The sequence below is a fragment of the Empidonax traillii genome, unplaced genomic scaffold, assembly GCF_003031625.1.
Source record: "Empidonax traillii isolate 1590-97213 ecotype Southwest subspecies unplaced genomic scaffold, ASM303162v1 scaffold26:size2357266, whole genome shotgun sequence".
Taxonomy (NCBI): Eukaryota; Metazoa; Chordata; class Aves; order Passeriformes; family Tyrannidae; genus Empidonax; species Empidonax traillii.
This window is the reverse complement of record NW_020955219.1, coordinates 1,672,603-1,684,435: the sequence shown is the minus strand read 5'-3', so window position 1 is coordinate 1,684,435 and position 11,833 is coordinate 1,672,603. Positions and strand designations below refer to the sequence as shown.

At 46.3% G+C, this 11,833-nt stretch overlaps 1 protein-coding gene across 5 annotated transcripts in view; it reads left to right on the top strand.

Moving 5' to 3' along the window:
• Positions 1–11,833, top strand: part of PDZD2 (PDZ domain containing 2) — a 190,427-nt gene continuing 178,594 nt past the window's right edge. For 4 of the 5 annotated variants that reach the window (XM_027907056.1, XM_027907049.1, XM_027907017.1 and 1 more), the window contains exon 1: positions 1–67. The gene's annotated coding sequence lies outside the window, so the exon portion shown is untranslated. Of the gene's footprint in view, positions 68–3,570; positions 3,631–11,833 lie in introns of those variants that run through there. The other variant, XM_027907041.1, reaches the window with a different exon arrangement.

Here is an 11,833-nt window from a genome sequence, read left to right as displayed (position 1 = left end):
CGGGGCCGCCTGCCCCGGGCAGGCCGAGCAGGTGTCGGGGCGCCGGGGCTCCCCCGAGCCCGCCGAGGTGAGTGGGGAACGCGGGGCTGCGGGCGGGGGTGCGGGCGGCCGGGGCTGCCCCGCTGTGCGGCTCCGCTCCCGCGGGCACTGGGGCTGCGCCGGGCTGGGAGCTGCGCTCGCCCCGCTGCGCTCGCCCCGCGCTGCCGCAGCGGGACGCGGGGGCTCCTTTCCTTGGCGGTCGGTGTGGTCGTTCCCCCCCACCCCCCGCCCCAGTCCACCGTCGGCTCCGGGGGCTTCGTTCCCCCGCGGTCGGTGATGTAGATGTACAGGCGAGGTGCATCTCCCGGGGATCGCGGGTGCCTCCCCCGGTACGCTGGGGGCTCCGTGAGCTGCGGGTGGGCAGAGAGAACCTCCCCACTCTGGGACTGAGGCACTTCATCCTACCCGGAGTTGTTTGCGAGCGATAACAATCTTCCCTCCGTGTGTCGGTGGGGTGCCTCCACCATGATCCCTGGGGCTCCATCACCCTCAGGGGCCTGAGGGTGGCATTCCCTCTGTAGAGGGTCAGGGGGATGCATACCCCATCATTCTGGGGGCTCCATCCCCGGGAGATTGGTGGGTTGCAGGAGTCCATGCCCAGGGGCCAGTGGGGTCCATCCCTTTGTAGGTCAATGGGTCAGGTGTTGGTAGGGTCCATCCCACAAGGGTTGGTGGAGTTTCATTCCTCTGGGGGTCAGTGGAGCATATCCCCTGATCTGGGGGTGTTTGTAGGGTCTCTGCCCAGCTCTTGCTCCACTGATCTCAGTGTGCCTGCCTGCAGGGCAAGGGGCAGCATCCACTGCATGCTGTGACACTTCGTGCTATCTCCCCTTGCTGTGGATTAGGTCATGTCGTGACACTGCCTGTTACGGTGTTGCAGTGCAGCAGGGCCCGGGGATATGAGGAGAGGGGTTGCAGTTACAGAAAAAACAGCAACCGCCCCCCCTTCGCTATACGCAGCAGTTTAATAAAATCAGACAGCATGAAGCATGTGTCTGATTTTTTTCCCCCCGATCATCAGAAGGTAGTTTTCGGTGTCATTAAATACTCCTGTCTGCACAAAGCAGGCTGTGATATATGCAGCGTTGTAAGCCTGGGAGCAGTTGTGGATGAGATGTGTAATCGGAAAACATCAGGAGCTGACCTCAAACTCCAAAGTTAACTGTGCTGTCTCTCCTTCGGGTGGCCTGGGGTACTCTTTTAAAACCTGTCTCCGTTTGTAACTATCCGTCCATTACCCGTGGCTGCAGAAAGCTCTGATGCCCCTTTGAAGGTGCCATAAAGCTGTAAATGGGCTTAATATAGCCTATCCCGTTAACCTCACTGCTTTCCCTCAGTATCCTTTTAATGAACGGCAACGCTCGTGAATTTCTCTCAACAGGCTGTCAGATCTTCTCTGCTTCTGGCTGGAGAGAGCTTGGCGAGGCTGTGTGAGAGGAGACTTCCCAGAAGGATCAACACGAGGGGTTGATGCACTCTGGCCAGTGCAGTGGCAGCAGGTTCAGGCACTGTCCCTGCACCAGCATCTTGCTTTTAGGGCACTCCCAGGGCAGTGGAGACATCCAGATCTTGGGCTTCACTTTGCCCCTGGCAAAGGGGAGCTGGAATACCTATGAGCAGGCCATCTTGTCAAAATGCTCAACAGCTTTGGTCTGAGTTTTTCTGCCTTCATTTTAAGGCAAAGTGCAATACCTGTACACCCTCACTTTCATGTCCAGGATGCATGTCCTTGCAATTATTGTGCTAATCCCTGAGATGACTCACTAACTTTGCCTTTTTCTAGAGTGTCTTCTGCCTCTATTGCATGGGTCTTTGCACTGGACAAATTATCTCCTGGGTAGCCAAAGCTCACAGTGCGTGTAAGAATAGCCTGCAATATTACTGAGTTAATAATTTTCTGAAAAACAAAATGCCTGAATGCAAATAGAATGGAAAACATGTCTTTGAAGTCTTTTTTCTTTAAAATTATTCAGTGCCTAGCCTGGAGGAAACCTATTTTTTTAAACTTTTATTAAACTCGCTAGCATTTTACAGAAGTGGGAAGTGATTTTATTGTTTCTCCTTTCTGTTTAAAAGTCTTTCAGTTTTCATGACATGAGGTCTTTTCTGGGTTACCTTTTAAATGTTGGCAGGGGATTGCTAGTCTGAGAAACTTGATGTGTGAGTAGATGTTTAGTCTGATTTACCAGCTCCTGAGCTGGCAAAGGCAGCTGCCAGCAGCTCTGCTGGGGCACAGCAGGGCTGAGTCCAGCCGGAGATGCTCAGGAGTCCCAGGGCACTGATTATCTCAATTGAGTTGAAGTAGGGAGAGAAGGTCAAAGTCCATGTGGTATCGTAAAGGATTTCCTAGGCGTGCAGAGAGCAGCAGCTATCTTGCATGGCAGGTATCTACTGCAGGGGCTGTTTGGAAATGCTGGTGACATCAAACCTCTGTGTTGTAAGAGCCAAATTTAAAAGGTATTGCGTGTCTTCATGATATTGCCAGGTGTCTTGCTAGCTTTTCAGTAGCTTTATGAAATGAGAAACATCTCTGGGCAGGAGTCCGCCTGGGTGCAAGAGCATACATTGGGTGTTGGGAGATAGGAAAGGCTTTAATGTTAAGGTCCCTCTGCCTTAGCTCATCTGCACAAGGGTTGGGAAATGCTTCCTGCCTTTAAAATCTGAGCCACGACTTCCAAGTCTATGAAAAAACCCTTTTTTTTTCTTCTGTTTGTTACTAACTATAGTTCTTGTACACAGCACACTTTGTCTCCTGAAAGGGCAGCTGAGATGCCCCAAATGAAAAGCTGTGGGTTTTGCCTGAGTAATATATGAGAAAGTTCTATAATACAGGCACATTTCTAAATTGTGTTTGAATGTTGTTATTAAAAGTAGGTTCTTTGCTATATTTGTACATATATCTATATTAGGTAGATAATATTTCTGAATGCTATTGCTGTCTTCAGTGTAAGGCTTGTTCTCTTGATGGGTTTCCTACAGGTGTTGTAGGCGCTCTGTGTAATATTCTTACTTTAAATGGGTTCAAACCACCAATAAACTTCATTAGACAAATCCAGAATTAAAAAAAAAAAAAAAAATGGTAGTTTTACTGGGCAATGTTAAGTCAGGAAATCCAGAGGCTGAGGCTCCAACAGCAATATTAACTTGGCTGCAATACACATCCTGTAAGCTCTTTTATGACATACATCTCATAATGTAAACAGGAATAAGCATGTAGATTAATGTATGCAGAGAAGGAGTAGAAAAGAGTATTTTTCTGATTCTGGCCCCCTTGTCCCTGTGTCAGCTGGCTCTTGCACAGAGCCTGGGAAAGCCTGGCACTGCCTTACGCCGTGCTGGGCAGCGCGACCAGCACCGACTCGGCTGCACCCGACTGCTGATGGAGTAAAAATAACTGCAGCGAATGAGTAATTTGGGTTTTGTTTCTGTCAAAACAATACCAGAGTAATGAAGTTCGTTTTGTTCCTCAAGGTCTGTAGGAGTTGTAGGATGTATGACCCTTAAGCGTTCCCTCTTGTGTTATTTCCCACTGGCATGTCTGGCCCTGCTGAGGCTGCTGTGGTTGTAATGAAGTGCAGTGGCTTTGCTTTGGTGAGTCTCAGCTTTCTACTTGTATTACCCATGTGTTACAGTAACAGCTCTCTCGGCTAATTTTAACTAGATCATGTACAAAAGTGATTACATGCATATTGTATTTTAACACAGATCTGCAATGGACCAAGCAGTATTGCTCTTTGTATTATGTTGTCTTAATTAAAAACTGGGTTATTAATATATTTCAGTAAATTGATAAATTTAGCCTGAAGGTCAAATAGTCTAATCTGACCTTCGCCGTGTCACAAGGCATTATATCTCATGCAGTTACCACCGTTCTGAGCTGGAGATTTGCATGCGATGTGGTGTCATCTAGGGCAGAGCCTGTGGTCCTTCAGCAGCAGCTTCCTGCAATGACAAAGGTGGTCTGGGTGAATAGAATTAATTTATGGGTACTCTCCAGGAGAAAATAATTATCCTTTTCTGTCTAAAAAGGGCTTCTAATCTAGTATCAGCACTCTGATTATTGCTGCCTTGGTGTGACATTGTAAGGCTCTACAAGGGAAGTGGGAGCAGCTCTAATTCTGCAACCTAATACTTCTGCTGTTATACCTGCCTAATTGCAATGGCTCCACTTTGGTGCAGCTTCCCAAAGATGCTGCTAGAGCACTGTTGTAAGCCACAGCATTGTGCTTTAATTTCATTACTGTTTGATTTGGCCAGCATTTTATTCACTTCCTCTGCAGTGTTAGGCAGTTTGCAGAGGGGGTTACTACCTGGCTGGGTTACAGCACTTATTGTGTGCACTTAACCTCAATTTCTGTTTAAATGGAATTGTATTAAAATAATTTGGCAAAACTTTGAAATTACAGTAGGGCTGCTTTTGATAATTGACTTCTCCCCCCCCCCCAGTAACTCTGTTTAGTAAAATTATCACAATTCACAGAGTCAGAATGGTTCAAGTCAAACAGAGTGTCTGGATCCCACTGGGTTTTGGTTTTGGCCATTTTTGCTTTGTGAGAAGTGAAGGTGGGCACCGCTCTGGGGTCCCACTGCGGTGAGCAACCAGCTGTCCTCTGTCAGCTCTCAGAAGTGGAACGGTACCTGTCAGGATTTGTGCTGGGGGAGTTGTCAGAAAGAACAGCATTGAAAAATGAGAAAAGCGTAGAAAATGGTCTCTAACTACATTAAAGACTTGTGAAACTTCTGCAGTTCTGCAAAAATACCCTGTAATTTTACACAGTGGAGCCATCCTCCCTGACTCAGACTGGGAGAAAGACCTATTCAATGTTACATTTTAATCATATACAACACAAAGACTTTTGCTGTGCTGTTTAAAATCCAGCTTTCTTTCAGGCTGTGTTCTGCTGGGATGTTTTCATCCAAAACGGACTGCTGAGGCTGACAGGAACAGTCTGAAAAAGCAGCTCTAACCTTCCTTCCTGACACTTCAATAGTGACACCCACTGTGGGAAACTAGGGCATAAATGCATTAACACTTGTCACTGGGAAGAAAATCCTCTCCATGATGGGGACCAGAAGAGAGTGATTCTTAGATTCATGATACAAATTGGTTCATTATTTATTTCAATCAAAGTCTGTAGGTGCTGCTACAATGAAAAATTAAAGTGCACTTTGCAGAACACTTGTGAGCTGACACTCTGCCAACCCCAAAGCCTTCCTGACCTACAAAACGAAAGAGAGCTTTGATGCTCGCTGCACTCTTCACAAAATCTCAGACAAACAGGCTTTGCCCAGAATTTTGACAGAGGTAGGACCTACTGAAACAGATGCCAAACCCACTCTGTTCACTGTCGCCTTCCAAAGGAAACATCCTGCTGTTGCCTTTACGTGTTACAGATCTGTACGAGGGCAGCCCAGCTGCTTGGTCCTCTGTAAATACTTTGGACTTCCGAGGGTATCCCCTTATCAGTGCCACCATCCTGTTGCACATTGTAAGTTTAGCAAAGCTCTCATCTTCCCAGATGGGTAAAAGACAGCTTGTTCCCTGCTGGAGCAGGGTTTTCCCACTCCTCCAGCTGTATGCAAATGCAACACTTGTATAAATCAGTAATTGTGAAGGAACTGAGGGAACTGAAGGAACACACTGCTGCTTCTCTCTCCACTCCCAAGGCAAAAGTGGTTGCCCAGCAGCGTGGGGAAAGTCTAGCTTTAATACTGAGTGGCTTATTTTACTAAATGTGCTGGTCTGAGAATCACAGAATGGTCTGGGTTGGAAGGAACCTTAAAGGCCATCTAGTTCCAACCCTCCTGCCATGTACAAGGACATATTTCACCAGACCAGGTTGCTCACAGCTCCATCCAACCTGGTCTTAAACACAGCTTCCCTGGGCAACCTGTTCCAGTGCCGTGCCACCCTCATGGTAAAGATTTTTTTCTAATCTCTAATCTAAACCTGCTCCCTTTCAGTTTGAAGCCACTCTCCCATTCCCTGTCATTAAATGCCATTGTAGAAAGTCTCTCTCCATCTTTTTTTGCAGGCTCCCTTCAGGTACTGGAAGGCTGCAAATACATCAGCCTGAAGCCTTCTCTTCTCCAGGCTGAACAATCTCAATTCTATCAGCCTTTCCTCACAGGAGAGCTGCTCCATCCATCTCATCAACTTAGTGGCCTCCTCTGGACTTGCTCCAACAGGTCAATGTCCTTCCTGTGCTGGGAACCCCAGAGCTGGATGCAGTGCTCCAGGTGGGGTCTCAGCAGAGCAGAGCAGAGGGGCAGAATCCCCTCCCTTACCTGTTGCCCACCCTGCTTTGGATGCAGCCCAGGACAGGTTTGGCTTTTTGGGCTGTGAGTGCACACGGCCAGGTCATGTCCAGCCTCTCACCCACCAGCACCCCCAAGTCCCTCTCAGCAGGGCTGCTCTTGGTCTGTTCATCCCCAGCCTGTGTTGGTACTGGGGGTTGCCCTGACCCAAGTGCAGCACCTTGCACTTGGTCTTGTTAAACCTCATGATGTTCCCATGGGCCCACTCCTTGAGCTTGTCCAGGTCCCTCTGGATGGCATCCTGTCCTTCAGGTGTGTCAACAGCACCACTCAGCTTGGTGTCATCTGCAAATTTGCTGAGGCTGCACTTGATCCTTTTGTCAATGTCATTAATGAAGATATTAAATAACACTGGTCCCAGTATGGACCCTGATGGATTTCACTTGTCATCGATCCCTTTGGACTCTGAGCCATTGACCACCCCCCTCTGGATGCAACTTCTTTTCCATTTAACAGTCCACTCATCAAATCCATCACCTTCCAATTTAAAGAGGATGTTGTGGGATACCATGTCAAAGGCTTTACAGAAGTTCAGATAAATGACATCTGTAACCCTTCCCTTGTCCACTGGTGTAGCCACCCCATCATAGAAGGCCACTGGGTTGGTCTGGCAGGACTTATCTCTGCTGAAGCTGTGCTGATTGTCTCAAATCACCTCCCTGTCCTCCACGTATCTTAGCACATCTTCTAGGAGGATCTGTTCCATGATCTTTCCAGGGCCAGAGGTGGTGCTGACAGGTCAGTAGTTCCCAGGGTCCTCCTTTCTTCTACTCCCCTTTTGCAGTCACCTTGGACTTCTCCTGACTGCCACGACTTTTCAAATACCGTGGAGAGTGACTTGGCAACTATATCAGGCAATGTCCTCAGGACTCTGGGATGCATCTCATGGGGTCCCTTAGACCTGTTCAGATTCCTCAGGTGGTCATGAACCTGATCCTGAACCTGATGGCACTTGGCTCTTCCAGTCCCCATCCTGCTATTCATGTACATGAGAGGTGTGGGAAGAGAGGCTGCCATTGAAAACTGATGACCAAGATCTGTTGGGGTATTTATTTCTCAATACAATTGAAGATCAAAATGGCATGGGTTTTGAGAGAGCTTCTGTCCAAAGTCTGTACCAAAGCACAAGCCCCAAAGGCTTTCCTTACTTAATGCCACTCTAACATTCTGATGCACATGGTGCAGCTCCCTCATGTCCCCTGTGCTGGGGAAGGAGGGTGGGTGGGGCCTGTGGCAGCCACCTCTGCATGTTGTGGTGCCTGGCTGTCAACCCATCAGCTTTAATCAGGGCTGGCAGGAGCACTGATGGCAACTGACCTCATGTTAAAGACTAAAGTCCCTGTCTCATCTGAACTCAGTTCCCTTCGTGAAGGATTTCAGATGACAAGTGGGACAGGTATTAAACATTAACCAGCTGTTCATCTTTAAAATACTAATTCTATCTCTTAGCTGTTTTCCCAGTGTGCTGGGTTTGAAAGACTTGAAACTTTCAAGAGTGATGAGTATCTATCTCATGGTCATCCCAGATCTGCAGTGCCAGTTTCCAGCTTTCAGGCTCTCCTCATAGGTGTCTCTGCTAGGAACAGGCTCACTAGGTTTATCTGGAAAATCAAATATGTGGGTGGGCCACTTCAGGCCACTTCTCAGTTTGCCTCCGAGGCTGCCAGCAGCATAGATGACATTCCCCTTCCCTTAATAATCCTTCTCACCCTTTGTTCTTCTGTACCACTGAGCAACCTTCCTCCCTATGGGTTGTATTTAGATCTGCCACGTCTTGGGATGAGGAGCTGAGCAGAGGAATGTCTTTGTTGCTATGATGGGACTTGGGCTGCGAGGTGACATGTGGCACGTCATATTCCATCAGGAATCCATCTCCCCTCTCTTATGGAGTAACAGATGTCCTCCTATTTCTCTTCTTAATAAAGCTACAACCACTTCTGTATGGGTAGTCTGTCTCATAGCTCAGCTGGAAATAAATAAATGCAGCAAACAAGCTGCACCAACAAAGTGGCACCGTTCCAAAATGCAGTTATTCTGGCTGGTGCACTGTCGCTGCTGTGAGGTGTGGGGCTGTGGAGAGCAGGGTGTGATGGGCTTGTCTTGGCCTGCAGCCTTTTCTTTCAGGCCACATCCACATGCTCATCAAAGAATTCAAACCTCTATGCATCGAGTAGTCTGAAGGGGGGTGAATCACAGCTCCTGGATATGTAGGGTGGAAAGGGCCTGCTGGGTCACCAAGCCCTCTGCTTTGTTTTTTAAAGGATCCTTCCTAATTAAAGCACGACTGGTGGTTGCAACATGTCTTATTTGGGTGGTTTAATAAATTGCTGTCCTCTCTGTGAGACATGAAAGCGTATTTACTAATGTGGCTGTAAATGTCTCAGCTGTGAGGTTGTTATTTACTGTACTATTGTAATGCAAATATTTGTGGTTGTGTTTGCACTGATCACACAGACAGCGCACACATTTTATTTCTTGGGGTATTTAGGCTTGCTTTTTTCTCCTTTCCTGCTGTATCTGTTTTGTTACACACTATATAATAGAAATTGCTTGAAGTGTAATTGCTTGTCACTCAAGTGCCATTTTACAATATAGGGCTATATCAATCAGAAGATTCTTCCTCCTCCAATTAATTTTGATTTTTGAGGGTAGATAGCAGTGTTTGTCTGGAGAACATGCCACTAAATCATCTAGTATTTTATACATTTATTTACTTTTAAATGTATTTTATGTGAAAGGTAATGGCCCATAGTTAGAGCTGCAGAAGAGAACACTCACTGTCAAGAGCCTTGAGGTTGGTAGTGGTGCTCCCAGCATGGATGCAGCCTGAGTGCTCCAGTCTGATGGATGTGCAGTCACTGGTTGTCTGCTGCCAAAGAGGCGGCAACTGCCCTTTTTTAAATGTGTGTCTTGGGGCATGAGGTAGGAAAAGATTTAGGCATCTCAGTTGCAAGTTTCCCAGATGAACTATTTTTTGAAGCTGATTTGTCAGTCTGAAGCCCTGTATGTCCTACATGATTCTTTCATGGATGTGGGCAAGCATCAAAAATGGTAGCTCAGCTTAAGAAACACTGGAATACTGTTTAGAATCGATATTTCTTGCTCTGAGTGGTCCTCTAATAGACTGGCTTTTCAGTGTGTACAGAGACTGGAAAAATGGAGTCTGTGAGTAGGAAGCCTTGCCTTGAAACAGAATGCTTTGTGATTAATGATTTTATCTGTAGCCTTTTAATACCTCCTGTAGATGGGATGATAGCCCAGAGGTAATCTCTCTGATGGGATGCAGGGAGCACTGGTTGGAAGGTCTGATGTGGCATCTTTCAGTGTTCATTGGGGATAATCCTACCTTGGGGTCAGGATGGCCTTGAATTTGATGGAGCTTGGATTAGATGCCAGCTGATTTGGGCCTCTAATCTGTGATGAGTAAACTATTAGACTGAGTCTTTTAAGTACACAAAGAAATATATAAAAAAAAATTAAGAGACTTCTGAGCTTTGGGTACTATTAGTCAAGACAATGGACATTACTTTAGCCATGGGCTCGTACTCATAGGGATCTGCCCGGATCCATTGGCTTTTGTTGTGGGTAGGTAGGAGGGAGCTGTTCTAAAAACTACTTAAGCTGCTAAAACTGATTACTTTATTATTTTTTTATTTGTAATGACTGAGTCTGTCAAAATTGAACTTGAGCTTTTCAGTGGAAGACCTAATATTTGCCTTAAAACCACCTGGTTTAATTTTGGTCTGCAATTGCCTGGAGTTTGCCTGGCTGCATGGACTGCCAAAAGTGGTTGGTATGTCACTGTGTACAGTCTGGGTGTCAGTGTGTGTGTAGGCTGTGTTAGGAGTCAACATCCCTTATTTGTTGGGGGAAAAAAAGAAGAGATCCATTGGGGCCCATTTCTGCTAGAGCCAGAGAAAACCTGGAACAAAACCCCCTGTCTTTTGTAGTTATTTTTGTCTTTCAGCTCCCACTTCCGTTTATTTTATGAAGCTGCTGGCACTGCAGAGATAGTTTGCTCTTGCTCCACTGCACTCAGAAACTTTCTGCTTGCTGGGAGGTGCAGCTGTACCCTGCATTGGCAGTTTGCACTGAGGAGCAAACTACAGTATCAGTTTGAATGAACACTGTTACTCTTAAATAAGAACTTATTCAAATAAAATCAGGTTAAAAAACAACTAAGAGTCTTTATGGAAGAGCTTACATGGCCTGGCAGGGCTGTGCATGAGCTTGCCAGCATTTTGGAGCAGTGACCCATCACAGTGGCATCCCTGTCTCCTTCTCGAAGCTGCCCAGAAAAGAGCAGGTTCTCAGTTTCCCTTAAATCTGGCCAAATTCTGAAGGGAGAGTAAGAAAAGTTCTCTAGCTTGCGTTGATGGAAAATGAATGTAGATTTTTTTCAGGGACCTCTTTGTTTCAATGAAGAGTGTGTAGGGATAGTCCTATCTGGTGCATTGGGAAAGACTTACTAAAACATTCAGGACAATAAGGAGCAGTTTATTCTGGCTGCTGGCATACTTTCTTCTGCCTACCTGGTGGGTCAGGTATAAGCTGCCCTCAATCCAGGCCACTATCTGAAGTGATGTTCTAGGGGACTTCTGTGTCCATGGGCAGTGGGCACAAGCCTGGAAGAATGAACCCTCTCCCTGTACTAACAGTCCTCTTGCTGCCTATTGCTCTGCATTGCAGGAGCCTAAATTGCTATCCAAATATAAGTTCTTCAGGCTTCTTAGTTTTCCTGATCACTTTAATCTTTGTAATCTTCCGTTTACACTCCTGTAGCTATGAAGAAAGGCAAAACAGGCAGGAGAAACTGATTATGTGCTTGAGAAACAATGAAATGGTGTTGGAAATGCTACCAAAACTTGAAGAGGAAAGGGAAAGGATGAATCTGAGGGGAAAAAGAAATATTTTCTGTTACTTAAATTGTGTGTATTAGTAATGGATGGAAAATTATTTCAGACAAAGCTGTGAATTTTGTTTGTCCTCCTAAAAACACTCCTTTTTTTTTTTTTTTAAGCTTCCCTGTGAGTATTATGGCCAACCTCATTTCACAGCTTGATCTATTCATCTCAGTTAAATGCAATGGACAAAATCTACACAAAACAACTGCTTAACATTATAAGCAGCTTGCATAAACATCAATTATTAAGGTCACGAGAGCTCCTAGAAACCAGATGAAATGAGTGCACTGTTGCATTTCTTTTTTCAAAACATCCATTAATTAATAAGGGGCTTAGTGCCCAGACTGTTTCTCCCTGCCTGCCTCCATCAGATTTTGCTTTCATCAAGCAGAGGGGAAAGTGTCACTTCCCTCTCTTCCTCCTCCCTTTTCTTTGGCTGAAGCACAGAAAGGTGCCAGACTTCATCCTTCACAAGCCCATCATTCACAGCTGTGGTATCCCAAAATGCTCAGGCGGGTTGTGTTGGGGGTGTCACAACAGCAGCACACCCTCTGGAAAGGCCAGGGGCTTCA